The sequence below is a fragment of the Mustela nivalis genome, assembly GCF_964662115.1.
Source record: "Mustela nivalis genome assembly, chromosome: 8".
Classification (NCBI taxonomy): Eukaryota; Metazoa; Chordata; class Mammalia; order Carnivora; family Mustelidae; genus Mustela; species Mustela nivalis.
The window spans coordinates 29,727,714-29,754,693 of NC_139027.1; the positions used below are offsets into that span (position 1 = coordinate 29,727,714).

Below are 26,980 nucleotides of genomic sequence, written 5' to 3' on the forward strand. Positions count from 1 at the left end.
TATCATGGTCTTCCAAATAGTCCTTTAAATACGATGGTGATGTGCAATGTGTAGCCTTGGTTTTATGATTTTTTTTATAGTTGAGAGTCTCTTATAATATGAAACAGATGCAGTCTGAGGACTTTCAAATTTCTTTTCTTAAAGATTTTATTTATTTATTTTGACAGGCAGAGATTACGAGTAGTCAGAGAGGCAGGCAGAGAGAGAGGGGGAAGCGGCTCCCTGCCAAGCTGAGAGCCCAATGTGGGGCTCGATCCCAGGACCCTGGGACCACGACCTGAGCCAAAGGCAGAGGCTTTAACTCATTGAGCCACCCAGGCGCCCCTGACTTTCAAAATTTCTTTGAGAAATCTTTGTAGGGTTTATTTCATAAAAATTATCAGAATTAAATGCCATGTAAACTTTTTTATACACAAATGAAAAATTGTATAATTTATAGTTCATTTTGTCAAGATTTTATTTTGGGGATACCTGGGTGGCTCAGTCAATTAACCACCCACCTTTGGCTCAGGTCATGACCTCAGAGTCCCAGGAATGAGCCCCATGTTGGGCTCCTTGCTCAACAGCGAGTCTGCTTCTCTCTCTCTTGCTCTTGCTCTCACTCTCTCAGTAAATAACTACAATCTTTCAAAAAAAAAAAATAAAAGATTTTATTTTTAAGTAATGTCTACACCCGAAGCAGGCCTCAAATTTACAACACCAAGATCAAGAGTTGCATGTTGTACTGACTGAGCCAGACAGGCACCCCTTTAGTCTGATTTTGATAGAGTCTCACAAATGTAACATCTTGATTGTAAAAATAATATAGTCACTAACAAAAAGCTATGGAGAAAACTATAATCTCAATATAGTCATTGGATCGCCATTCACTCTTTAGCTTTTCCTCACATATTTTCAATGCAAGTTAAAAAAACCAGAATTATAATCAAACTGTATTTATAATATTCTAGCCCTTTTTTCTGTTAAGTTATATAATTATCAGATATTTATTTGTTGTTCTGATTTTGGGTTGAGATGAATACAAAGGCTTTTGAGTGTGGCCTTCAGAGTAACTCTTAAGGCAACCAGTAGTAATGTAGTAGTTTATGATAATTTCTTTGGGTAATTAAGTTATATGGTATTCACATTTGGTTAATTATATATAGTGTATCTCTTTCCAGAGATTCATGGAAGCAAAATTGTTTGGGCTGGGTACCTATAGGAATTCACAGATTTTTTTCTTTAGTTATAGGAAACAATTTTCAGGAAAACAAACTTAACCAATTGAACATTTAGGAAATTGATTCTGCCATTTTAGATGTAGTTAGTTGGTGCTGCTGTTCCTCATGGTGCTCACTGTTCCGGGCAGACATTTACTGCCTCCTCATTGAACTAACATTCTGGGGCCAGGTCAGAGGTGAGAGAGACAGGCAGAGTGGGGAAGCAATGACAGATTTAGTTCAGTGACAAAGGAAGTCATAGGGAAAGGAATTGACTTATTAAAACCTCTTTTTCCATGTGGGAAAAAAAAAAAAGGATAGTTTTATCTATTGACTAAATAAAATTATAGCCAGAACTTTATTAAACCATATATATATAACATGTCTGTAATTCCATGTTGGTAAATTTTATCAAATTGCATTTTTCTAGGATTTCTTTTTATTTTATGAATCTGCTTCTAAAACTCTATAAAGGGTTGTTGTGCCTTGTGAGTTGAATAATATGATGAGTTAACACTTACTGGGTACTAACTCTGTGTCAGATGGTGTACTAAGTGCTTTCTATGTTTTCACCAGCCTAAACGTCACAACAATCCTAAGGGGCTGGTGATATTATTAGCCCCATTTTTGATGCTTGGGGTGGTTGAGTGTCTTTCTCAAGGCCACACAGCTATTTAAGTGGCAACAATGGGATCTGAACCCAAGCAGCCTGGCTCTAAAGCTTATGCTGTGAACCACTCTAGGGTACTGCCTCTGCCCATGAAAAGAACGTTGTAGAATATCCTTAATGCCAAATGCAAATCAACAATTATATCTTGGAATTTTTATAGGTCATTCACTCAGTCCGGAGATGCATTCTTAAATCACACTTGCCGTAATTCACCTGACAATTTAGGCTTCAGAGGAACACCATCTGCATGCAGAATGATTTCTCTGCCATAGCAGAGGTTTTACATCAGCGTGGATATAACAGAAATCAGCACAGATGCTTCCAGGGCTGGAGAATCTAACCCACAAAGCAGGATTAAAGGAGGCTCTTTCCTGGATTAACTTCTGAAGGAGATAAAACTTTTGAAAGGGACTTAGGGGAAACCCCCTCCCCCCAGCACACATACACACACACACACACTATATATATATTTTTAACATCAGAAAAGAAATGATTTCACTGATATATTAACATAGAATGAAAAGAAATTTTAATAAGGAACCTACACCTTAGTTGATAGTACTCTGCATATAACTATAAGCCTCAATAATAACTTCCTTTTGAGGCAGAATGAAATGAATAAATCTGCTATAATCTGTTATACTGGCATTAGTTGAATTATTTTTAGAGGAGGAAGTTGGAGGATATGTTGAAATGAGATAAAAGGAAAAATAAAACATAAGCAGCTTAATCCAATGAAGGTTTCCTTCCTTCCAAACGGCACATCCTAAAATGTTATTCGCTAAGCATTTGCCGTGATCTGGGAAAAGCCAGCATGATGCCGTGAAGGGAGACATTTTAAGGTATTAATCTTGATACCAATCTCTGAAATATGTTCTATATAATACATGCCAGTCAGAAATATTACTTTTTAAAAATTATAGCTGCAAAGGCAGTGCTCCATAAACATTATGTTGTATTTGGAATTTTCCCATGTGCATTTTGGAGCATTTTATTGCCCCTAAGAGAACAATTTGTATGTTTTGTCTATTACCGTCAGCCCTGCAATACACAGGGCTATTTTTCTTCCTCAAGAAAAATGAGTTCAAAGGAAAATATTCATAAAAGAGTATTCATAACCTTGGCATCAAAAAAAAAATCATGAGTCTGTTATTGTAGCTTGAAGGTTGTGGCTGGAAGAGAAAAGACAAAGCCTTCAAAATGGGAGAATGTTTTAGATGGTGAAGCAGTTGTCGTGAGAACAAAGCAGCCCATGTTTTCATTCAGCGCCCTCTCCCATCCCTCGAACTGTTTATTTCATGGACCTTCTTCCTCTCATCAAAGAGGTACATTCATTATGGTGCTGCAGCAAAGTCATGTGAAAATTGAGTATTTGCTCAATCAACTTGGCCCAGCTGGAGGTAATTAGTCCTTATAAAGGAGGGATGGACAGGACACAAGACACTTCCATTTCTCTAAGGTACAGAGGGCCACGCATGAGGCTCGCTCACGGAATATTCTGCTGAAAATGAAATCTCGGTTTCTTGGCAAGTCTTCCGTGTGAGGAAGGGAGGACAGAGAGAGAAGATGAGGGACGCAGTATTTATAGCAGCCGTAGTAATCTAAAGCAATACTGACGTAGGGAATTTGGGGGAAATTGCTTAAATTTTCTGTTCGTGAAGGTATGGGGCTGTGTTTTCATAACCAGCCTGCTTTCGGCTTCAAAGAGGAATATGCAAAAGATGGAGGTTTCGTACTAAGCTTCAGGACCACTTTCCATGCAGTCTGAGAGTCACAAAGTTGTTTTGAAGTGGTTTAACCGCCTCCCCTTACTTCTCTTTCTGTCTCACTTCTCTGACTTCTGTGAGACATCTCTCTCAGCCTCCAGAGAGCTAAACCCCTGCTTTGTCTCCAGGGGCAGGGACCATGGCATCAAGCCACCGCCATGTTTCATGGAAGGGCTGAGGTGGAGAGAGGAGGTCGTTAGCTAGCTGGGCCAGCGGGGTGACACAGGAAACCCCTCAAACCCTCCTCAACTCGAAAATTGGCCCCAGGATCCTGGCACTGCTTTCAGCAGCAATAATTTCTGGCCGTTTTGAAGAGAGCAGAGATGAAAGCGCTTTGTGTCGTGGCTGCAACCCTCAGCCTGGATTTGGTTGGCCGTGCTCACGCAATGTGAAGTCATCTTATTGTGCTCAGATTTCAAAGGCAGCACATGGAACGGAGCCCACTCTCCCGACATATCCAAATTTGCCAGTGGAGACTTTAGACCATTTGTTTGAGGATAAATATTAAGAGTGCAAAATTGCCAAGAAGAGAGAGAGAGAGAGAGAGATTACAAGGGTATCATAGAAAAAAAAAGTCAATTTACAAACTTGAAGACTTATCAAAGGCACTGAAAATGTCATTCTCTATTCTCTTGCATTTACAGAGCACTGTGGAGTACAAGAAGTCCTTGGCACTCAAGGGTTTAACGTTTGTGGTTTTGACTAACTAAGAATGACATGCAGTAAATTATCGAGCTAAGAGATGCGGGGGAGAAGTGAATGAGTTTAGCTGACTGCCAGCCATCAACCTCACTGTTGTTCTATAGCGATCCTTGGAGTAACACCCGGGAAGTAATGAAACCCATTTGTTTATTAGAAATGACCCCTCCCCACCTCCGAAGCCAATCTCTTTTGCTAGAGATGCAGTTAAAAAGGTCTAGGAAAATGATGGTGACACAGGGTAGCTGGGATTTTAACTCTTTATTTTATTTTTTAAAAAAGATTTTATTTATTTATTTATTTATTTATTTGACTGACAGAGATCACAAGTAGGCAGAGAGGCAGGCAGAGAGAAAGAGAGGAGGAAGCAGGCTCCCTGCCAAGGGAGCCCCGCTCGATCCCAGGACTCCGAAATCATGACCTGAGCTGAAGGCAGAGGCTTTAACCCACTGAGCCACTCAGACACCCCTTAACTCTTTATTGATAGATGAATTAAGAGTATCAAAAGATCGTTGTAAAATTTAAGGGTCTAAAAATATTATCTTTTTGTGGGACAAATGATAAACTACAATGGTGTTCAAAAGCAGTTAGACCCCTTGGTATTTACCTAAAGGGGTTAAATGCTTGTGTCCACATAAAAACCTGCACATAGACCTTATTGCAGCTTTACTCATGATTGCCCAAACTTGGAAACAACCAAAATGTCCTTCCGAAAGTGAATGGATAGATCAACTGTATATAGACTGGGGAAAAAAAGTGTTTGGGTTATTTCCCTTGGGAATGCTATGGATCCGTTTAGGTACGCTAGAGTCACTTCATCTAAGTAAGTAATCACAATGATCCTTTGATAGCTTTACCCACATAGCTGTGTATTAATTAATGTTCTCATTTTTCAAATAAGAGAACATGGAAACTAAGTTATTTTCGGTTGGTGCTAAGACTAGACTCTAGTGAACTTGATTTCGGCACAAGACATGGCTAATTTCGGTTGAGCAGGGGCCTTAGAGATGTTATAGTTTATTTGTTCTCAACTTGGAAAATACTTGCCCATTCGGAAATGTGTGCGTGTATGTATGTATGTGTGTGTTTCTAGTAGGCTAGGTGGTGGGGTTTTGGTTGTCATAATAACTGAAGGGTGCTTCTGGCATTTTGTAGGCAGGGGCAAAAATGAATGTTCAGGATTGTTTGCATAATAAAAAATGGTCCCACCAAATGCTTTATTAATGCCTCCATTGAGAAACACTGACTAGTTTTAAACATTCTCATTCTAAAGCCTCAGATATCAAGATCTAGAGAAGATGGATAATCTATGATTCTTTTGGTTACAAGTGACAGAAAACACTTTTAAAACTTACCTAACCAAAAAAGGAAATTTATTTCATGCTTCTGTTCAGATATAGCTGAATCCACAATCCTCTATCTTCTTATCCCCTGCTCTATCCTTCCCTGAATATGCTCCAGACTTAGGTTAGCTTTTCATCCTAGGGTAAGATAGATGCTAGTCATTCCAGGCTCATATCCCCTTAACTTTACTTTTTAATGGCAGAAGTCTCTGTATGCTTTTTTTTTTTTTTAAAGAGATATACTCATTTGTTTATTTAAAAAAATTTTTTTTTAAATTATTTTTAAGTAATTTCTACACCCAACATGGGGTTCGGACACAGCTGAGATCAAGAGTTGCACCACCAACTAAGCCAGCCAGGACCCACCCCTCAATTTGCCTTTTGATGAAAGAAGAGTATTCATCTCCTATCTAACACTACAACAAAGTCATAGCATTAACTGCCTTTGGCCTAAGTTGGGTCCTGGGTTCATTCCTAACTTTGTCTCTGGGTTGGGGAATGGAATGCATGACTGAATGTGTCCTGTAGCTCAACTCCCCTCCTACAGATTTAAAGCAGGGTTAGCCTCACCAAACCATGGGGATGAAGGTGAGACAGGAATGGTTCTCCAAAGGAAAAGTCTAGAGAAAAGATGCTGTACAGACAAGACCAATAAATAAACGTTCACCACAGTAAGTGATGAGGGAAACAAAGGCAGAGAAAATTATTAATTTCCTTACTATCCATAGCCCATTGACAAATCCTTAAAACAGACAGAGTGATATTCCTCTAGGAACCCAGCTGCTTCAATGTCTATACATTGCTAAGGGCAAAAGGCAATCTTAGCCCAACATCCAGGATCCTGTAAGTCTACTTTAACATATAAAAATTCCCTTGGAAACTTCCTTTATCTCTACTCCCCCCCCCCCCACCAGGATATATGTTGGCAGTCTCCGCCCCCTCCAAGCATATGACCCACCAGTATACATCTGAAGGGTCTCATGACTCAGGTTTTATTAGATAGTGATAAACGATCTTTTCCCAACAATAGCAGCCCCCTCAAGGTCCTGGAAACCTTGCTTCCAAAATTCCTTAGAGACTTATGCTATCCCTAATCCCTCCTAACTTGAAACTATATAATGGGCCATTCTTCATGACCCCGCTGCAGCTCTTTCTGCACATGGGTCTTGTCCCTGAGCTTTAATAAAATCACCTTTTTGTACCAAAGACATCTCAAGAATTCTTTCTTGGCTGCTGGCTCCAGACCTCACCTACATTCAAAATTCCAGCAGTAAGTGAGTGAGTTAGGGGGTTTATGCACAATCCTAAAGCATGATACCATGCTGCCATTGTTATTATGTTGCATAGGATGTGGCATTATATAATCTTTTAGGATAAAGACATACTTAATCCTTTATCAAAGTTCTTAAGATATAGGGTCAAAATCTTGGAAGAGGGAGCACCTGGGTAGCTCAGTCCAATAAGCATCCCACTCTTAATTTCAGCTCAGGTTGTGATCCAGAATCACAAGAGAGAGGCCTACATTCGACTCTGTGCTCAGAAGGGAATCTGCTGGAGATTCTCTCTCTCCTTCTGCCCCCACCCCCCCAAGTACTTTCTCTCTCTCTCTCTCTCAAATAAATAAATTAAAGCAAATCTTGAAAAAGGGGCACAGGGCTTATAAGTGTAGATTATGTCTCAGGCTTTAGGTCTGAATTAGAAGATTGCTAAATCCAGCTTCATTTCCTTTTAGTTGTATCCTGGTGTTGGAAATGAGAATTTGTCTATGGAAAGCCAAGTTGTTTCCCCTAAGCATAGATTTTCTTCAAGATTGTTGCATTTCTTCCCAGTATCTATAATGCAAGTTGATAGAGTTAGAAAATTACATCTAAGGGAAGGGCATCTTTGGATACCTGAACCTTGTTAGCATTTCATTTTCGCAGAAAACACAGAAGCTACAGTAGCTGAGAGAAATAGATAATACTTAAAAATTGACCAGGAAAGGTATAATACTTTTAATACTTAAAAATTGACCAGCCAGCCTTCTCTGCTCTAGGAGGCCAGCAGTTGTACGTGAGACCTTATCTAGACACTGCCTGATTCCAGACAGACGGTGAGGCTGATTAAGATCAGGGAGGCAGGAGGAGGCGGGGTGTTTAGTCCAGCAGTGCTCCTGAAAATCAGAGTTCAAAGTAACACTTGGATCAAATAAATGTTTCTTATACCGCTCCTCAAAGGCCCTCGTATGTTATCAAGCCCATGTAGGAGGGCCAGTCTAATCCTATGTCTTCATCAAGGTCATTATCAGACCAGAGCACAGGTGAAGTCTTAAGTGAGGTTGTTATCCAGGGGCTGGTACCAAGAAGTGGAACTCATGTACATGTTTTAGAGCTGAACAAGACTTTAGAAGTCATCAGCTCTATGGTTTTCACCCCCAGTTTTAGATTTTTTGCCCGGGGGTGGCAGTACAGAGAAAGCCCCTCTCCACTTTCTTGACCCTTTCTCAAGGGTAGAAGGTGCTCCAGCAGTTTCCAAAGTTTTGTGTTTTAAGTGCTAGAATCCTTTCTTCAGAGGTAATCTCACATGGAACCCCAAAGTCAGCAGAGGAGCAGATGTGGTTGGAACAGGGAGAAAGACCTTGAACCCTGTTGGGTAAGCCCCTACAGAGGCTGCATGAAACCCAAGGGTCCCAGAGCATATCTGGGGGCTCTGATTTCATTCTCAGCCATTTCTTTACTCAGTTATCAGGGAAAATGACTTGGCTGGTCCCTGTGTTCTGGGTCACCACTTTATCTTGATTCTCCTACTTCATCAGTCTCTTTGTTCCATCTCCTTTGTTGCATGGTCTTTGTTTTCCTGACTCTTAAACGTTGGAATATTCTGGAATGAAGTTTTTGGGCCTCTTCTCCTGCTGTATTTACTCCCCAGGAGATCTCATCCAGCGCCCACTAACTCTAAGTTTATGTGCAAATGACTCTTAAATTTATATCTCCAGTCCCAATCTCTCCACTAACTCCAGACATCTCCATTGGGATGGCCTAAGAGTACCTCAAGTGAAGATATGTGAAACTGAACTCATGGTTCCACGCAATCCCCCAAATCTTTTCCTTCCTATCTCAGTTAATGGAAATTTTTGACCCAGTCGATGATTCCTCTCTCAGTTCAGAACACTAAAAAATCCTGTTTGCTTTTGTACTATGTCCTAAATCTGTCCACTTTTGAGCACTGCTTCCATTCTGGGTCAAGACCATCATTTCTCACTGGGCTCCCCTACTCCATCCTTGCTTCCTTAGATTCCTGTCCACACAGACTCCAGAGCCTTTTACATTAAAATCACGTCGTATTACTGCTTGATCAAAACCCTCTAAAGGCCCCTTATTTCACTTGAAATAGAATCCAGTGCCTCCACCATGGCTAGTCAGGCTCCATGTGATCTGGCCTCTGTACCTATCTGATCTCACCTCCCACCACTCTTTTTCTCATTCATTTCACCCTGGTCACACTGACCTCCTGGCTTTTTCCAAACAAGTTGAGCATGTTCCTGAGTCACCCAGGGAGCAGGTGTAGCAATAAATCACAGCTCATGAGCCAGGAACCTGATGCCGGGTTAGGAGCTGTCTGTGCCTGGTGTCCTTTCTCAGGGATCTGCTAGAGGCAGGCTCTGGGCTCAAGGCTGACACCGAGCTATCAGTTTCCAGCAGGTTCTGAGACCACTGCCTCAGAGAACTGGCTGACTCAGAACCAGAAAAACAACAAGCTTCAGTGAGTCCAGAGAATTCCATACCCCTTCGAAAGAAGGATGTTTTAGGAGAGCTCAGGGAAGGGAGATGAGAGGTAAAGGATGTGGGATAAAGTGAAATGAAGAATCACAGTGTGGGTATTTGTCAGCACTGGGTGGAGTTCTAGGGTGAGATATAGACTTGGGTGGGAGGCAAAAGGCCAGAAGAAGTTGACAGAGGAGGGAAGAACAGGGACAAGAGTTGAGGTTCCTTAGGCTTCGAGCAAGAAGCCTGCCTTCAGCTCCTCAGAATAGTCACACACATGATTTCTTGTGTGCCAGCAAGGCCTTTAGGCTTAGGGTGTTTACTCTGTGGTAGCAAAGAAGGCCCAAGAAGATTTGCATAGGCAGTTCTATAGCATCCACTAAAGAGTTTCTGACTCATCCCTGTGACCCTGTGACTGAGTCACCCCTGTGACTCCCTCCCACATCTGTCAACAGGGGAAATGCCAGATGGTGAGGTTTCTCCATTTTCTGCCTCCCTGTTCTGGACCATTTTCCTTCCTGGGAGGTGGTGGAAGAGGAGGTAGTGGGTGGTAGGGGGGTGGACTGGGGGAGGTTCTGCATCCTCCTGGTCCTCTCACTCCTTCCTCCTTCCTATTCCTCTCATTAAACTCTATGTTTCCACTTTGACCCGAAGTTGTGGATAGCAAGGCTTATGATAGAATAGCAGGGATTTTTTTGTTGTTGTTTGTTTTATTTTGTTTTTGACACACACAGAGAGAAAGAGAGAGAGAGAGAGAGAGAGAGAGAGAGATCACCAGCAGGCAGAGAGGCAGGCAGAGAGAGAGGGGGAAGCAGGCTCCCCATCGAGCAGAGAGCCTGATGCGGGGCCTGATCCCAGGACCCTGAGACCACAACCCAAGCGAAAGGCAGAGGCTCAATCCACTGAGCCCCTGAAAACCATTTTTTAATCAAGGGATTCAACTCTGAAAATGGTGGAATTTCAAACATGGATCTGTATAAATCAGATTGTAGAGTTGAAGCTTTGAAGCTATTTCTGTGTTCTCAGAAATGTAGAAATTAATTCCTGGACATTGATTTCTCCTTAGGGCCACTTCAGCATGTTGTCCTCAAGGACTTAGGGCAAGAGCCTTTTGGGGGCTATTGGTTTTGAACCTCAAGTTGTAGGGTGCTCCAGGTCCCCGAGTCTGTCCTTTTTCCCCGTGTTCAGTGCACCATCTTCTACACGCTGCTGAGCTCCCACAAGCTGCACAATACCTTGACAGTTTTCCCAGACAGCTGGCTTGAGCTTTCTCTTGTTCTGTGTTTTGGTAGCGTTGGGTAGGGCACAATCTGTGGGATCTGTTTGGATTGGCAGTTCTCCCTCTGGACATGGAGCGTATCAAAGCAGCAGACAGACTGCCTGTCTGAGCCATTTTCCTGACATCAGTGCTACTGCTCTGGCTGCTACCAGGCCTACACAGTAATCATGCGAAAAGAGCTGGGAATGGTTGGGCATTAAGTACAAAGGAACAAAGCACTCAGAGGTGTAGAATTTTTTCACGTTGATTCAAGGAACCAAATAAAGTTGCTGGAGAATAGAATATTCCTGGCTTGTGTGCCCATTGAAAAAGGAATCTGTCTTATTGCACTTTTCTGTTCTCTTCCAGTTCACTGGTGGCTCTTTCTCAGGCTCTTTTGCTGATTTCTCTTGGTCTCCAGACTGGTTAAGATTCAAGTCGTGGTGCAATCCTTGGTTCTCTCGTCTTCTCTGTCTCACTGAATCCATTGGGGACCTACCTCATCCAGCTTCAGGTTTTTAAGTACCTCAAGTATGTTGATGACTCCCAGAGCTCTCAGCTGCCGTCCAATCTCGTATCTAACTGCCTACTGAATAGCGCCACCAGGAGGTCACACTCAACATCCCTCCGTTGATTCCGGATCTTCTCACATACCTGTTGCACTTGATTTTCTCTGTCTCAGTGTATGGTAGCTTCATTTTTCCCATAGCTCAACCAAAAACACTGGAGTCATTCCTGACTCCTCAATTTTTAGTTTTTTTTTTTTTTTTTTTTTTTTTTTTTGTAGTCCATATCCAGTTAGTCAGGAAATAGCTAGACCAGGTCTATATTCAAACTGCATCCAAAATCCAGTCACGTCTCACCACCTCCATTGTTACCACACTTATCCAAGTCATCATTATCCCTGCCTTGAAGAGGGTAGAACTTTCTTACCCTCTTATCAAGTCTTACCTGCTTCTACGTTAGCTCCTTCAGTCTATTCTTAATGGAGCAGCAAGAAAAATCCTTTAAGAGAATAGGTCAGATTGTGTCCTTCAAACCCCTACAATGGTTTCTTATTTCACTCAGAGTAAATACCAACATCTTTCCAGTGGCCCGTTTGTCCCCCTGTGATCTGTCTCCTAACACCACTCTGATCTCATCTCTGACCAGGCTCCGCCCTTTGTGTACTCTGCTCCAGCAACATTAACCTCTTTGCTGCTTCTGGAACATGTCAGACTTGACCCTACCTCTGGACTTTCACACAGGTTGTTCCCTCTGCCTGGAGTACTTTCTCCCAAACTAAATTTGTGAGCCAGTGGGGTTCAACTCCAAATTTTAAATATGTATATTTGTAGGGATTTTGTGGGAGTCCCCTTTCCCCCAGAAGTTCAAAGTTTCACTCAGTTTAGAATATGTAATTTGGCTATTGGATAAAAGGGTGGATCCAAGAGTTTCTGGTTTCCAGCAACAGAGAAGTGGAGTTGAGAACAGGAACCCCAGCCCACTCCCTGAGCTTGAGTAACTAGAAACCACATTGGCTGGCAGATTATGCAGAGGCTCTTAGTGTTTGATGAAGTGAAATTTGTGGCAGGTTATGTTGCTTCTCCGGATCTTGGTGTCCTCACCTTCAAACTACGGGGATTCAACTTAATGATCTGTTGGGTCCCTTTGTGTACTAAGATTCCATGTAGTCATAAAGCCTAATATTTAAGAACCTGGCCTTTGAAGATCAAACCGAGTTCAAATCCTGGCTCTACAATGGAAAAGATAATCAACTGCGAGCAGGTTATACACTCAATTTTCTCACTTTTACTCACTTGCAGGCTTTTTATGATGGTAAAATGAAATAATATGTAAGAAACCACCTTGTGCCTGGCATGCAATCATTCAGTGAAGGATGTTGGCTTCCATGACTTTGCATAGGATTCGCTTGGCATTGTTTTCAAAGCACATTTTCTCATGCAAATCTCACAACTGTGGTAGGTCAGCTGGGTGGCTATTGTCACCATTATTTTACCAATGAGAAGAGGGAAGCTCAGAGAAGTCAAGTGATTCACAGAGCTATTGTGTGATAGAGCTGCAGCCTTGCCGGATATGGTGGGGGAAGCAAGATGTGCATCAGTCAGACATTCCGTAAGGAGATTCTACGTGAACTCATTTGCCCACAAGGACAGACCTTGACTCACCATCAATATGTGAGAAAATTCTCTAGAAATAATACAAAAGGAAAAGCCAATTGCAAGAGGGATGATTAGTCTGGGGAAGAGAAAATATTTTCTCCTTCTTGGACAGTGAAATGGCCTCCTCCCTTTGTTCTGTTGTTCTGTGGTCCTGTGACATTCCAGTATCAAATGCTGTTAATGTCACCATGGTACTCTCACTATCCCATCAGTTTCTGTTTGGGGGCTCCTGTTCTCCCACAGAATTTTTTTTTTTTTTATAGAATTTTTTTTTAGGAGAGTATATCTTAATGTTATTAACACACACACGCACACACATTGTTATTTTGTGAGGAGATGGAAGTGTTAACTAACCTTATTGTGGTAATCATGTCATAATGTATATATACATCTAATCATCAGATTGTATATTGTAAATTTACACAAATGTTGTGTACCAGTTACATCTCAATGAGGCTGGGAAACAGTTAAAAATATAAAAAATTATTCCTTTGTTTTCTATTCAATAAAGTAATACATGCTTATTGCAGAAATGTTGAAAAATACAGAACTGTACAAAGAAGAAAATACTAATCTCAGAAATTATTACTATTACCATTTCCTACATTTCATTCCAGATTTCTTTCTAGGGGTATAGATAGACATCAATTTTATTTAATCATTATCCTAAAATGTTTTGTTTTATAGCCCTCATTTTACACTTAAAAATCTTTGTATGAGGGGCACCTGGGTGGCTCAGTGGGTTAAGTGTCTGCTTTCAGCTCAGGTCCTAATCCTGGAGGCCCAGGATTGAGCCCTGAGTCAGGTTCCCTGCTCACCCAGGAGTCTGTTTCTTGCTTTGCCCCTTGCCTTGCTTTCTCTCTCTCTTGCTCACTCTCTCTGTTAAATAAATAAATAAAATCTTTAAAAAAAATCTTTATATGAGCATTTCTTTGTGTCATTAAAATGGTTGGAAAACATTATAGCTTAAAATGGATGATTGATGGTTCATTATACACAAATACCAAAATCTATTTGACCCATGTCACAGTGTTGGACATGAAGTCTTACCAATATTTCACTTCCATAAATGATACTTGATGAAAATTTTCACGTGTAACCTTTGTCCACCTCTCGTATTATCTCCTCCACACAGTGTTTCCCATGTTGGCAGCCGCCAAGCAACAACCCTTTGCAAGGGCCTGGTGCTGCCAGTAGGTGTCAGTTTGGCCTTGTGTTTTCTCCTCTTACTGATTTTCCTCAGGAGTGTTTTTGAAGGCCAGGGATAGAATAAATGTGTGAGTCAATGGAGTTCAAGTTTAGATATTAAACTCTTTCACAAGAGACACAAATCAGCAGTGCCTGAGGGCTGTAGACCTGGCTATTTTGCTCTCTGTCGGTTTGATTTCATCCAACCCAGCAGCATCTTTGCTGCTGACCTGATTCTGAAAAAGTGTTCAATCTGGATCGCTGGCAAAACTCCATCCTTCAGACTCTCTAGGAAAAAAAAAAACCACACATAAATGTAAAACAAAACGAAACAACAACAAAAAACTACTGCTTATTGGATGCTTTCTCAAAGCATAGAGTAATGAAAAATTCACAACAATTTCAGGAAGTAAGTGTCATTTCCTTATCTAGATACGGAAACTGAGGCTCAGAGATGCTAAGTTGGCCAAGGTGCTACAACTAGTTAATGGCTTATAGCAGCATCTGGCCCAGGTGTATTTATCTCTGAAGCTTGGAATTTTGACAATTTTCCTATACTTTTTAAGAATATAGCTTCTGAGGCCTTGCCCCTAAACCTATTGGACCAGAACATCTGGGAACAGGGCCCTAGAATTTACATGTAAACACATTCTTAGAAGATTTATATGTGCATTCGAGAGACACCCATTTCATCTGTCCTATCACCAGCTGAACCAGCTGGAGGTCATGACTAAGAGAGTCTATTGACCTTGGTGGTCTGAGTCTGGAGTCACTAGTCCGATCCCCACTTTATGTTAGCTGCAAAGGTCTTGAAATACTCTAAGGTTCGCTTGGCCCACAACATATAATATGTTTTGAGAGCTTTGCTGCTTCAGCAACCACTTTCTTTCTTTTGCCAAAAAAAGATTATCTGAAACTCTTCATTCCTTAGCAGACCAGCAGTGTGGCTTATGGACCGGGCCTGTGCTTCCAAGCCAGACAGGCCTGGCTTTGCATCAGCTGTTCTACTGACAGTCTCTTTGATCCTGGCCAGATGATCTAAGCTCAAAGTCTCAGGATCTTCCTCCCCAAAATGGGTATAGTCACACCCACATCATAGAGTTGACATAAATACTAAATAAGTTATTAACCATAAAAGTGAGACATTCAGCACTTGTCTCATAATAGATGATTAGGAAGTGATAGGAAAAAAATGCATTTGATTAAATAATAGGGAGAGAAAAAAAGTTATTTTAATCATAGAAAAATGTCTTTTTTCTAGCTACTTAAAAGCAACTTTACTGAGATACATTTACATATATGTCATAAAGTTCATCCATTGTAAGCATACAGTTTGATGATTTTTAGTCAATCTATCGAGTTGAGCACCACTGCCACAATCCAGTTTTAGAATATTTCCATCGCCCAAAGGGCTCTCCCCTTCCTGTTCATATTCATTCATCATTTACCCCCAGACCCAGGCAGCCACTGATCTACTGTCTCCTTAGATTTTCCATGTCTTGATATTTCATATAAATGGGATCCTACCATATGCAGAAATACCTTAGTGCCTTGCACACTGTTGGTGGGATGTAAATTTGGGCAGCCATTATAGAAAAGGGTATGGAGTTTCCTTAAAATATTAAAAATAGAGTTACAATGTGATCCAGTGATTTCACCTCTGGACATGTATCGAAATGGTATCTGCCCCACCCTCTCATATTAATTGTGGCATTATTATTATTATTTTTTTTTAATAATGAACTGCATTTTTTTTTAAAGATTTTATTTATTTATTTGACAGAGATCACAAGTAGGCAGAGCAACAGGCAGAGAGAGAGGGAGAAGCAGACTCCCCACTGAGCAGAGAGCCCGATGCGGGGCTCGATCCCAGGACCCTGGGATCATGACCTGAGCGGAAGGCAGAGGCTTTAACCCACTGAGCCACCCAGGCGCCCCAAATTGGGGCATTATTAACAATAGCCAAGACATGGAAACAAATTAAGTATCTATCAGTGGCTGAATGGATAAAGAAAATGTGATATACAACTGATCCTTAAGCACCATAGGGTTGAACAAGGATTTTTTTGGGGGGGGGTATGGTACTATAAATGTATTTTCTCTTATGATTTTTTTAGTAACATTTCTTTTCTTTAGCTTACTTAATTATAAGAATACAGTATGTGGTACATCGAACATGTAAAATATGTGTTAATCAACTGTTTGCATTGTTGGTAGAACTTCTAGTCAAACTAAGCTATTAACAGTTGTATTTTGGGGGACTCAAAAGTTACATACTGATTTTTGACTATGCAGGGATTGGTGCCCCTAACCCCCACCCACGTTGTTCAAGAGTCAACTGCATAACCTTCATTCTACTCTCTGCTTCTATGAGATTGGCTTTTTCAATTCCACATATAAGTGAAATAATAGGGTACTTGGCTTTCTCTTCTTATTTCACTTAGTATAATGCTCTCAAAGTCCACCCATGTTGTTGCAAATGGTAATATCTCTCTCTTTAATGGCTGAATAATATTCATATATATGGATATGTATATATAATATATGAATATATATATCCCACACCTTCCTTATCCATTCATCAGTCAGTGGACAATTAGAGGGGCTATAGCTCAGTGGTAGAACCTTTGACTGCATCAGTCAGTGGATACTGAGATTGTTTTCACGTTTGGGCTATTGTGAATAATGTTGCAATGAACTTGGGAGTGCAGATATATTTTGATATCCAGTTTTCATGTCCTTGGATAGATATCTGGGTCACATAGTAATTCTATGTTAATTTTTTGAGGAATCTCTATGCCATTTTCCATATTAGCTATACCAATTTACATTCCCACTGACAAGAAAAGGGTTCCCTTTTCTCTTCATACTTGTCCACCTTAGTTATCTCTTGTCTTTTAGATAATGGCCATTTTATTTTCAAGCCTGGTTAAACTTATTTTTACTTCACCATAACTTCAGAATTGTTCATTAAACATATTTAACATAATTCATATTTTATATTTGATAATTTGAATGCCCACATTAATTGTGGATATGAATGTTTTTTTTCTAACAACTCTCAATCATATTGACTTGTTTTCATGTTTTTAAAAAAATTTTATATTTGTTGGTGATTTTTAAGTTATGAGCTCATGTCCCTGAGAATTTTTAGTTGTACAAATTCTTTGAGGACCGGATTATGTTGCATTCCTTCAGGGAGGATTTATACCTGATTCTTCTGTGTGACTAAGTGGCACTACCAGTTTGGGATGACTTTAAACTTGCAACTTGGATGTGTTTTGACCATGTGCATACTACAAATTCCAGTCCAAACCCAACTGGGAATCAGTTTATGGGTATAAATTCTCAGTGAATATACTTTTTTCCCCTTTAGGTCCATAACTAAGAGTCAAGGGTTTTTATGGTTTATCTTTGTGAGTTATTCCTTTTCTTTCTCGGAGAATATCGTCTCATAAGGGCTCATCCTTTATCAGGAGTCCTTTATCTGGCATCTCATTTTGGTCAGGGCATAAGCTTCATTGCTGCTGGCTCATTGAAACTCAAGTTCTAGGTTACCAGAGATCAGTAGATCCCAGGGGGCTGTTGTTGGCTTCAATGTCCAGTTATGTTGCTGGATTTGTAATTTTTTTAAAAGCAACTTTGACCATGAAGAATTTCCATCACTTTCTTGCCAGCTCAGCTGTTAAGCATTTCAAGAAATGCTTTGTATATTTTCTTAGCATTATTAAGTGCCTTTTATTAGGGGAAATTTTCATGATACCCACCCCTATATTGCCAGAAAGAGAGGTTTTGGAGGGTTCGTCTTTTCAGTATAAAGAAGAAAGTGAGTTTGATTTTAGAATTGAATACTTTTGGAATTTTCCTTTTTTAAGACTTAAATTTATAAAAGAGTTTAATTTGAGGATTTTAATTTCCCTCTAAAAATCTTATAGTAAGACTTAAATTTATACATAGGGCATTTAGCATACAATCACTGGAGTGTTTTTATGATGTTATTTTTGTGTTTTTGCAGAACTGCTGATAAGATATTTTGGACAGTGTGAATGGACGAATTTGAAATGGAAAATAGAATAAGGAGTGAATGTTCAACCTAGGATGAAGAGTGGCATTGGGATCAATTTCATTGATGGAACCTCTAGGGCCTATTTTAGAGTCTTCTGGGGGCAAAGCTGTCTCTGTTGAATGCAGCCTCTATTAATAATAGAGGTGCTAACTTGCTCTCCATCTGCTTTATTCCTTTGTCACTTTCCATAAATTCGCAACTCCAGTAGAGGAGAGAGTGTGGTTTATTGGGGCCTTTCATGCCCCAGCAATTTTTTCTTTTTAAATTAAAAGATTTTATTTATTTATTTATTTATTTGTTTGTTTGTTTATTTAACAGAGACAGAGAGAGCACAAGCAGGGGGAGGCAGTAGGCAGAGGGAAAGGGAAAAACAGGCTTCCCGTTCAGCAGAGAACCTGTTGTGGGACTCCATCCCAGGACCCTGAGACCATGACCTGAGCCCAAGACAGATGCTTAACCGACTGAGCCACCCAGATGTCCCCAGTAATTTTTTTTTCATATGTATATCACTCACCAATATAATAACATTGGGTAAGAATAAGTGCCCTTTTATTATTCAGTTAGTACCCAATGCCCTGGATGTTGGACATGGCTTCATCTTCATCTCACCCTTCCCCCCATTTCTAAGTCTCAGATTTAAATCTTTAAACTGAGAGAAAACCTTTAGCACCCCAAGTCAATGGCTTATTCCTGCCAGAAACTGTCTAGTAGTATCCTTCCAATAAAATAAGATCCAAATATAATCAGCTTGAAGGGTGATGTCAGCAATGACCAGGTCAGTCTTGAACTTAGAGCAAAGGAGCTGAAGGATGTCTCTTTTGATAGCAGGTAAAGATTCTGGATGCCCCTCTCCTGATAAACTCTCCTTAAATACTCCTTCTGGCCAGCACTTCCTTATCTGAGGCTCATAAGAATAAAAACAACAGATAACACATTGCTTAACGATTTTTTGCTCTATCTGACTTGTCAAGAAGGAAAGAAGATTTAATGGGGTGATTAGGAATGCTGGGAAGACAGTTTGATGTCTTCACTGTGATCAAGTGGAATGAAGCAGTCTTTCTTCTTGAGAGTATAGGAGTGGTGAAGCCCATTGGCATTCACCTGTCTTGGCCTAGAATCCTGTCCTTGAGACCTAATTGCTCTATGAAAATGCTGGAGGAGCTACTTGTGTGGATGGCTATTACTGTTTGTAGATGAGAAACAGACCCTGAGAAGATGGGTGGGATAAAATCTGTAAGGTACTTATCAAACACTCAATAAATTAGAGCTGCAAGGAAACCTTTTTCACTCCAGAATGTAATCTCATCAAGTAAGCCCATTACCAGTAAGACTGGTTATCTGGAAAAGATCCATACCAAATCCAGAAAGAGGTACAAAAAAGACTTTTACATTGGGTTTTGCTGTCCTGTTCCAAGTCACATGAATTCACTGTTTGTGGGTTTATTAAGAAATTAAAATTAAGAATGACTTAGCATTTATTTATTTATTTATTTGACAGACAGAGGTCACAAGCAGGCGGGGGGGGGGGTGGCAGGCTTCCCGCTGGGAGAGAGCCTGATGTGGGGCTCAATCCCAGGACACTGAGATCATGACCTGAGCCAAAGGCAGAGGCTTTAACCCACTGAGCCACCCAGGCGCCCCCAACTTAGCATTCTTGACTCATCTCTTCATTTCTACCTGGTCTAACACCAGAGCCTTAAATATTATTTATTTAATGGGTGACTATTTTACTATTATTTCAGTTGGTGCACACCCATATCATTCTGAAATTTAAGGTTTGCTCTTCTTTAGTTTATCATTGGTTGCAAATATGTATTATCTGTTGGCAAAGCGTCTATTCTGACCATCTCTATACTTTGCTAACCTGCTAACTTTGCTATGAAGGGTTGGGAAGGGTTTTGTGTTAAGTGAGAGAAGAGTAATAGGGCCTGAAAAGGATTCCACATAGCCCAGGGCTATGATACCTCTTGAATATCTATCTCCAGGCTTCCTTATATTACTGCTGAAGTTTACTGATACCATATACACTATTATGTAAGCTAGTCATGTTCAAAGTGAGGATCTCAAGATGTTCTATGTGAAAACAAACACCCCCTCCCTATTATTTATATTTAGATGTTAATTTTATCCTTAAAAATTCCAAGTTTAATATGTTTAAATGTACAGTATACATGTTTATAAGTAATATACATATGCAGTGAGTACCTACAAAAGTTTTTTTTTTTTCCTTAACTGAAACAATTTGGAAACCATTGGTATTGGTCATATTTGCAAATTTAATATTTTTCAGCTCTAATATACTGGTATCTAAATTATTTATTTATTTATTTATATTTTTAAAATATTTTATTTATTTATTTAACAGAGAGATCACAAGTAGGCAGAGAGGCAGGCAGAGAGAGGGGGAAGCAGGCTTGTCGCTGAGCAGAGAGCCCAATGTGGTACTCGATCCCAGGACCCTGAGATCATGATCCAAGCTGAAGGCAGAGGTTTAACCCACTGAGCCACCCAGGTGCCCCAGATCTAATATACTGTTGATAAAAGCAAAACTAACCTTTAGTAACAAGGTTCTCAGAGTTTAAGCATCATTTATATCCACTAATAGCTGAATTTCTACTACTTAAATTTGCAAATTTTGTTTTTTGTAAAATCACGTCCAGAATACATCTAAATTATTTGGTGGGAAAACTGAATGAAATGTAATTAGAAATAAACTAGGATAAGATCCCTCGAGAAATATAGGCTAATTTTCTAGGGCAGAAGTACATTTGGCTTCTTTCCGCAAATAAAGTACCCCAGGGTGGGATGAAATGTGTTTCTAAGAAATTCACAAAAAGCTTTCAAATTTGTCACCTCCTAGTTCAAAAATAGACATTCACTTTAACGTCTACCTTGGTTTTTAAGATGTGAAAGGGGGGCTCCTGGGTGGCTCAGTCTCTGTCAAATAAATAAACAAAATCTTTAAAAAAAAAATGCAGAAAGGGGATTCTCTCAGATAGCTTTTGAATGGGAAAGGGAAGCCCTAAGTGAGACTAAAGGTGATTTCCTTCGGAGAGAAAAAAATAATAGGATTCATAGGAAGAAGCCAGCCACAAAAAGGAAGCAGAACAACTGAGGTGTGATCCTTCTTGTGAAATTTTAAAGTGCTCTGCAAGTAGTCTGACCTGTGAGAGAGAATTCAAGATGGCTGCTGAATCTGAGAGATTCGTTCTCTCAGAGTTCTGGAGGCTTGGAAGTCTGAAATCAAAGTGCTGGCAGAGTCACGACCCCTCCGAACCTTCCGGGGAGAGATCCTTTGTTGGTTCTTTTGCTTTTTAAAAAATATTTTGTTTGTTTGTTTGTTTATTTATTTTAAAATTTATGTTGAGGGAGAGCAGTGGGAGAAGGAGAGAGAGAATCTCAGGCAGACTTCCCACTAAATGTGGAGGCAGATTCGGGGCTTGATTTCAGGAGTCGGAGACCACGACCTGACTGAGCCCCCCAGATGCCCCCTTTGTTGCTTCCTGAAGCTTCTGGTAGCTCCAAATGTTCCTTGGTTTATGGTGGTGTCACTTTAGTCTGTCTCTGTTGCTGTCTTCCCTCAGGGTCTCTGTTCAAATGTGACTCCTCTTACAAAGACGCCCATTGTAGTGGATTAGGGGGCCACTCTGCTCCACTAGGACTTCATTTTAACTAGTTCTATTTACAGTGGTCCTATTTCTAAGTAAAGTCATTCTGAGGTACTGGGGATTAAGACTTCAACATATCTTTTTTGGGGGGAGGGACGGGGCACAATTCAACACATAATAGCTGTTAAAGTTCCTAAAGTTTCTTAGGAGGAAAGAAGGATACATCACCCATGATTCCTGATTTCCAGGCTGTGGGTGGGAGGTGGGCTACAAAGGATGAGAATGGAGTGGGGTAACTATCTTAGATATCCCAAGTCAGGACACAAACTTGCAGACCTGGAAAAATTAGACCTGTGAGGAATTAGGAAAGAGAGAATGTGCCCACATCTGACAGTAACTATACATTGACATTAAACTGAGTATTTTTGTGAATTAAACTTGTAGAGTCCTTGAAGTTTTGTTTGCAAGTGGGTGAGTGGGTGTTGCTGGTTATGGGAAATCACCCTCCCCACCACCACCAGAGCCACACTGGCTATCCAGTCTGTTTGATGTGTGCTCCATTCTGACAGAGACCATTTCAGTTGTTAAATATTCTAAATACCACCCCTAAGAATCTCTATTTAAATAAACCATTACTCTAAGCCTTCAGGAAGAGTCAGCATAGACATATTTTTGAAAACATTAGTGGTAAAAGGAAGGTTACAATAGCTTGATGGGAGAGAAAGGTAAATGTATTTTATTTGTAAAGTTTATTAACTTTTTAATTTAATTTGTAAATGATGTCATTTGAATGTATTGTCCATCTGGAGGGCTTGAGGCGTTGCTGTTGGAAGGAGAGTTTGGGATCAGGCACACCCATACTGGGTTAACACCAAAAGGGAGCTAAGTGTTCCTGTTCAGAAAATTATTTTACCCCAGGAATGACCTTTCCCAGAGTGTCCTTCAGGCTCTGAGTCAGGGTGGCTGGGATGAGTGTCCTAGTTCATGGATGCTCTCTGAGTTTGGAATCCATCCTGGCCATCGGGCAGGCAAGGATGTGGCTGTTTTCTCTTCATGGGGACTCTGGCAATTGGGCAGGCACATACATCCCATCGCCAGAGGCAAGCAACTTGGGAGAGGCCAGGGTCATTCTTAATTTCCTTTTTTTTCTTCTATTCTCTAATGGCCAACTGACCTATTTTCCATCGAGAATAACGATCCATTGACTTGTTTAAATAATATTCTTACCAGTGTAACTTCATCTAAGAACTTTATGCTTCCAGGTTATTTTGAAACTTATTTTAAAATTACACCTACTACATATTTTCCTAACTTTTTTTTTTAAAGACTTTATTTATTTATTTGACAGATAGAGATCACAAGTAGACAGAGAGGCAGAGAGAGAAAGGAAAGGAAGCAGGCTCCCTGCTGAGCAGAGAGCCCGATGCGGGGCTCCATCCCAGAACCCTGAGACCATGACCTGAGCCGAAGGCAGAGGCTTAACCCACTGAGTCACCCAGGCGCCTCCATCTTTTCCTAACTTTGAGCTTAGTTTGTTCTGAGTTTGTTCTCTGGTTCTTTGAGGTGTAAAGTTTGGCTGTTTATTTGAGATCATTCTTTCTTTCTTTCTTAATATAGGAATATATTGCTGTAAAATTCACTCAGAAATATTTCTGCTACATCTTGTAAGTTTTGGTATGCTGTGCTTTCATTTTCATTTGAATCAAGATATATTTGTTTTAAGTAAGCTCTATGCCCAGCGTGGAGCCCAAGGCAGAGATTGAATTTATGACCCTGAGACTGAGACTTGAGCTGAGGTCAAGAGTCGAATGCTTAACCAACTGAGCCACCCAGGTGTCCCAGAATCAAGATATTTTTGATATTCTTATTAATTTCTTTTTTTGACCCATTGATTGTTCAGGAATATGTTGTCTAATCCTTACATATTTGTGAATTTTCCCATTTTCTTCTTAGAAATAACTTCTGGTTTCATACTATTGCTATTTCTGGACTTCTCTTAGAGGGAATCACTGCATGTGTCACTGTCCATTTGGTGTGTCTGTGGGAGGAGAGAAGTTCAGGAGCTTCTAATGCTGTCATCTTGCTTCCTGTTAACTTCTAAATCTATCTTATTTTTTTAAATTGTGAAATGAATACATTGCAATAAGGAAAAAAGTTGAAGATTAAAAAATAGAAAGCATTACTGAAGTATTACTACCCACAGAAAACTTTGATTAATAGATTTGTATATTTCTTGCCAGATTCCTCTTTGCATTGTTAACATAGTTGTGAACATATTGCATATACAAACGTTCTTCCTGCCCCACAAACTTTGTTATAGTATAAACACTTCCCATGTTATAGCAAGTTCTTTATAAACACTTAAATTCCTGCATAATATTCCATTGTGGGAGTGTATGGAGGTTTATGTATTTTTGCTATCAGGCAAAGTTGGGAACTCTGCCAAGGACATCTTTGTGCAGTGTGGATGAGATAGAGAACTTGAAAGCAACATATACATCTGTATTGAGAGGCAATATTCTCTAAGGGATATACCAATTTGGGGATGGAGCCCACAGGTGGAAGTCTAGTTCCTTAGCTCCTTTTGAGTTAATGTCTCACCGGGTTCTGATCAGGCGGGGAAGGGATCTGGGGATGAATTAAGGTAGGAGACAGCAAAGGGACACTAAAGACTGTCAGCTAGTTTCCCTTGGGGCCACACAAATACTGTGTCTTATGACTCTTGCTCCCATAAGGCTGGAGGTGAGATTTCATTAGCCCTTGATTTCCTCGATGCCTCTTTATAGAGAAGCTTGACTTGATATTTGGCCCCTTAACAGTGAAATATTTTGGATTGATAAAAGAAATTGAAGAAGACAAAAATAAATGGAAAGGTGTGCCATTTTTAGGGATCAATTTTATATTGTTAAGATGTCCATACTACCCAGTGCCATCTATAGATTCAACGCAATCCCTATCAAAATTCCAGTGGCACTTTTATTTTATTTTATTTATTTTTTAAAGATTTTATTTATTTATTTGACAGAGATCACAAGTAGGCAGAGAGGCAGGCAGAGAGAGAGAGGGGGAAGCAGGCTTCCTGCTGAGCAGAGAGCCTGATGCGGAACTCGATCCCAGGACCCTGAGATCATGACCTGAGCTGAAGGCAGCGGCTTAACCCACTGAGCCACCCAGGCGCCCTCCAGTGGCATTTTTAAATAGAAATAGGAAAAAACCCTAAAGTTTGTATGGAACTAGAAAAGACCTAGAATTGCTAAACCAATTTTGAGAAAGAAATAAAAAGCTAGAGGCATCACACTTCTCGATTTCAAACTGTATTACAAAGCTACAGGAATCAGAAAAGTATGATACTGGCATAAAGACAGACGCACAGAACAGTGTAACATAATAGAGAGGCCAGAAATAAACCGTGCATATATGTTTAACTAATGTTTGACAGAGGAGCCAAGAATACTCAGTGGGGAAAGCATAATCTTCAATAAATGGTGCTGGGAAAACTGGATAGTCTCATACAAAAGGATGAAACTGGACTGCAACATTACCCCCCACACACAGAGAAAATCAATTCAAAATGGATTAAAGAGTTGATATGAGACCTGAAACCATAAAACTCCTAGAACAAAATATAGGGAAGAAGCTCCTTGACTTTGCAGTGTTATTTACAATACCAGGATATGGAAACAACCTAAGTGCTCATTGATGGATGATAAAAAAAGATACATATCATGGAATATTATTCAGTCATCAAAAAAGGAAATCTTGGGGCGCCTGGGTGGCTCAGTGGGTTAAAGCCTCTGCCTTCTGGCTCAGGTCATGATCCCGGGGTCCTGGGATGGAGCCCCACATCGGGCTCTCTGCTCAGCAGGGAGCCTGCTTCCCTTCCTCTCTCTGCCTGCCTCTCTGCCTACTTGTGATCTGTCAAATAAATAAAATCCTAAAAAAAAAAAAAAGAAATCTTGACATTTGTGATAACATCATGGACCTTGAAGGCATTATGTTAAGTGAAATAAGCCAGGTAGAAAAAGCAAATAATGTAGGATCTCATTTACATATGGAATCTAAAACATTAGACTCACCAAAACAGAGAGTAGAATGGTGGTTGCGTGGTGCTGAGAGGTGGAGGAAATGGGGCGATGTTTGGTCAGGGTGTAGAAACTTTCAGTTATGAGATGACTAAGTTCTAGGGATCTGATGGACAGCATGGCGACTGTCGTTAACGACACTGTGTTAGATACTTGAGAGTTGCTATGAGACTAGAGTTTTAATGTCACCATAACAACCACCACAACAAAAGAATAGTTATGTGAGATGAAGGATGTGTCGACTAACCTTACTGTGGTCAACATTTTGGAATCCATAGGTACATCAAATTGTTACACTGTACATCTTAAATGTACACAATGTTATATGTTAATTTTGTCTCAATAAAGCTGGGGGAAAAAACCCAACCCTGTGAAATGTCTGGCTGGATTGCCCAGACCACCCTAAAAGCCTAAATATCTCCTGTAGTTTCTTTACTCTGACTGGAGGAAGAGCTTGCAGAGTTATTCTAAGAGATCACCACTAGGAGATGCACAAGATTCAGAGAAATTAGAAAGCTGAGCTCCGTGATTTGTGTTCCACATTTATCAGAGCTTTGCAGGTTTCTTTTGTTCTAAATCCAGAGAATTCAGGGCAAAATGTCCTTTCCTCAGATCCCCATTGCCTCGCCAAAGAGGAAAAAAAAAGAATTTTGCCCTTCGTTTTACCTGGTAAAATAAACTGAAGGAGCTGGCAATCCAAACTCCCTGTGTTAGGTTAATAATAATATGTGTAGCATTGGGTTTCTTTCAGGGAGACCTGAACCTGCATTCACCATCCTGTTTCCCTAGAGTATGGGGATGATGGCCATGTAAATGGTTAACGTTTATTGTGTTTCTACTTCCCACCACGTTAACAACTTTATACTTTTTATCAAATGGAATTCCCAGGCACATTGTTTCAACTCATTAACACAACAATGTGATTATCCCAGTTATGCCAGTAAGGCAATGCAAACGTAGAGGGGTCACAGGAGGTCACCTGTCTGGGAAGTGGCCGAGCTGAGATTTAGACTCAAAGTGCCCAACCCCAGAGCTTCACGTCTGACCCCTTTGCTCTAAATGGGTTAAACTGTAAACTTGACAGCTTGACAGATTTGGATCCATATGACAGAGGTCAGACCACTGAAAAGGACTTGTCCAGGTCCTAGCTGGCTCAGGAAGAAGTCTAAACTAGATGTTCCTTATCCTGGTCCAAG

General features: G+C 40.3%; 1 long non-coding RNA gene across 1 annotated transcript in view; it reads right to left on the reverse strand.

Annotated features, from left to right (window-relative positions):
* Positions 1-25,890, reverse strand: part of LOC309872066 — a 46,518-nt gene extending 20,628 nt beyond the window's left edge. The window contains exon 1 of the long non-coding RNA XR_014315650.1: positions 25,779-25,890. This is a non-coding gene — a long non-coding RNA (uncharacterized lncRNA). The remainder of the gene's footprint in view (positions 1-25,778) is intronic.
* Between the last annotated feature and the right edge of the window lie 1,090 nt (positions 25,891-26,980).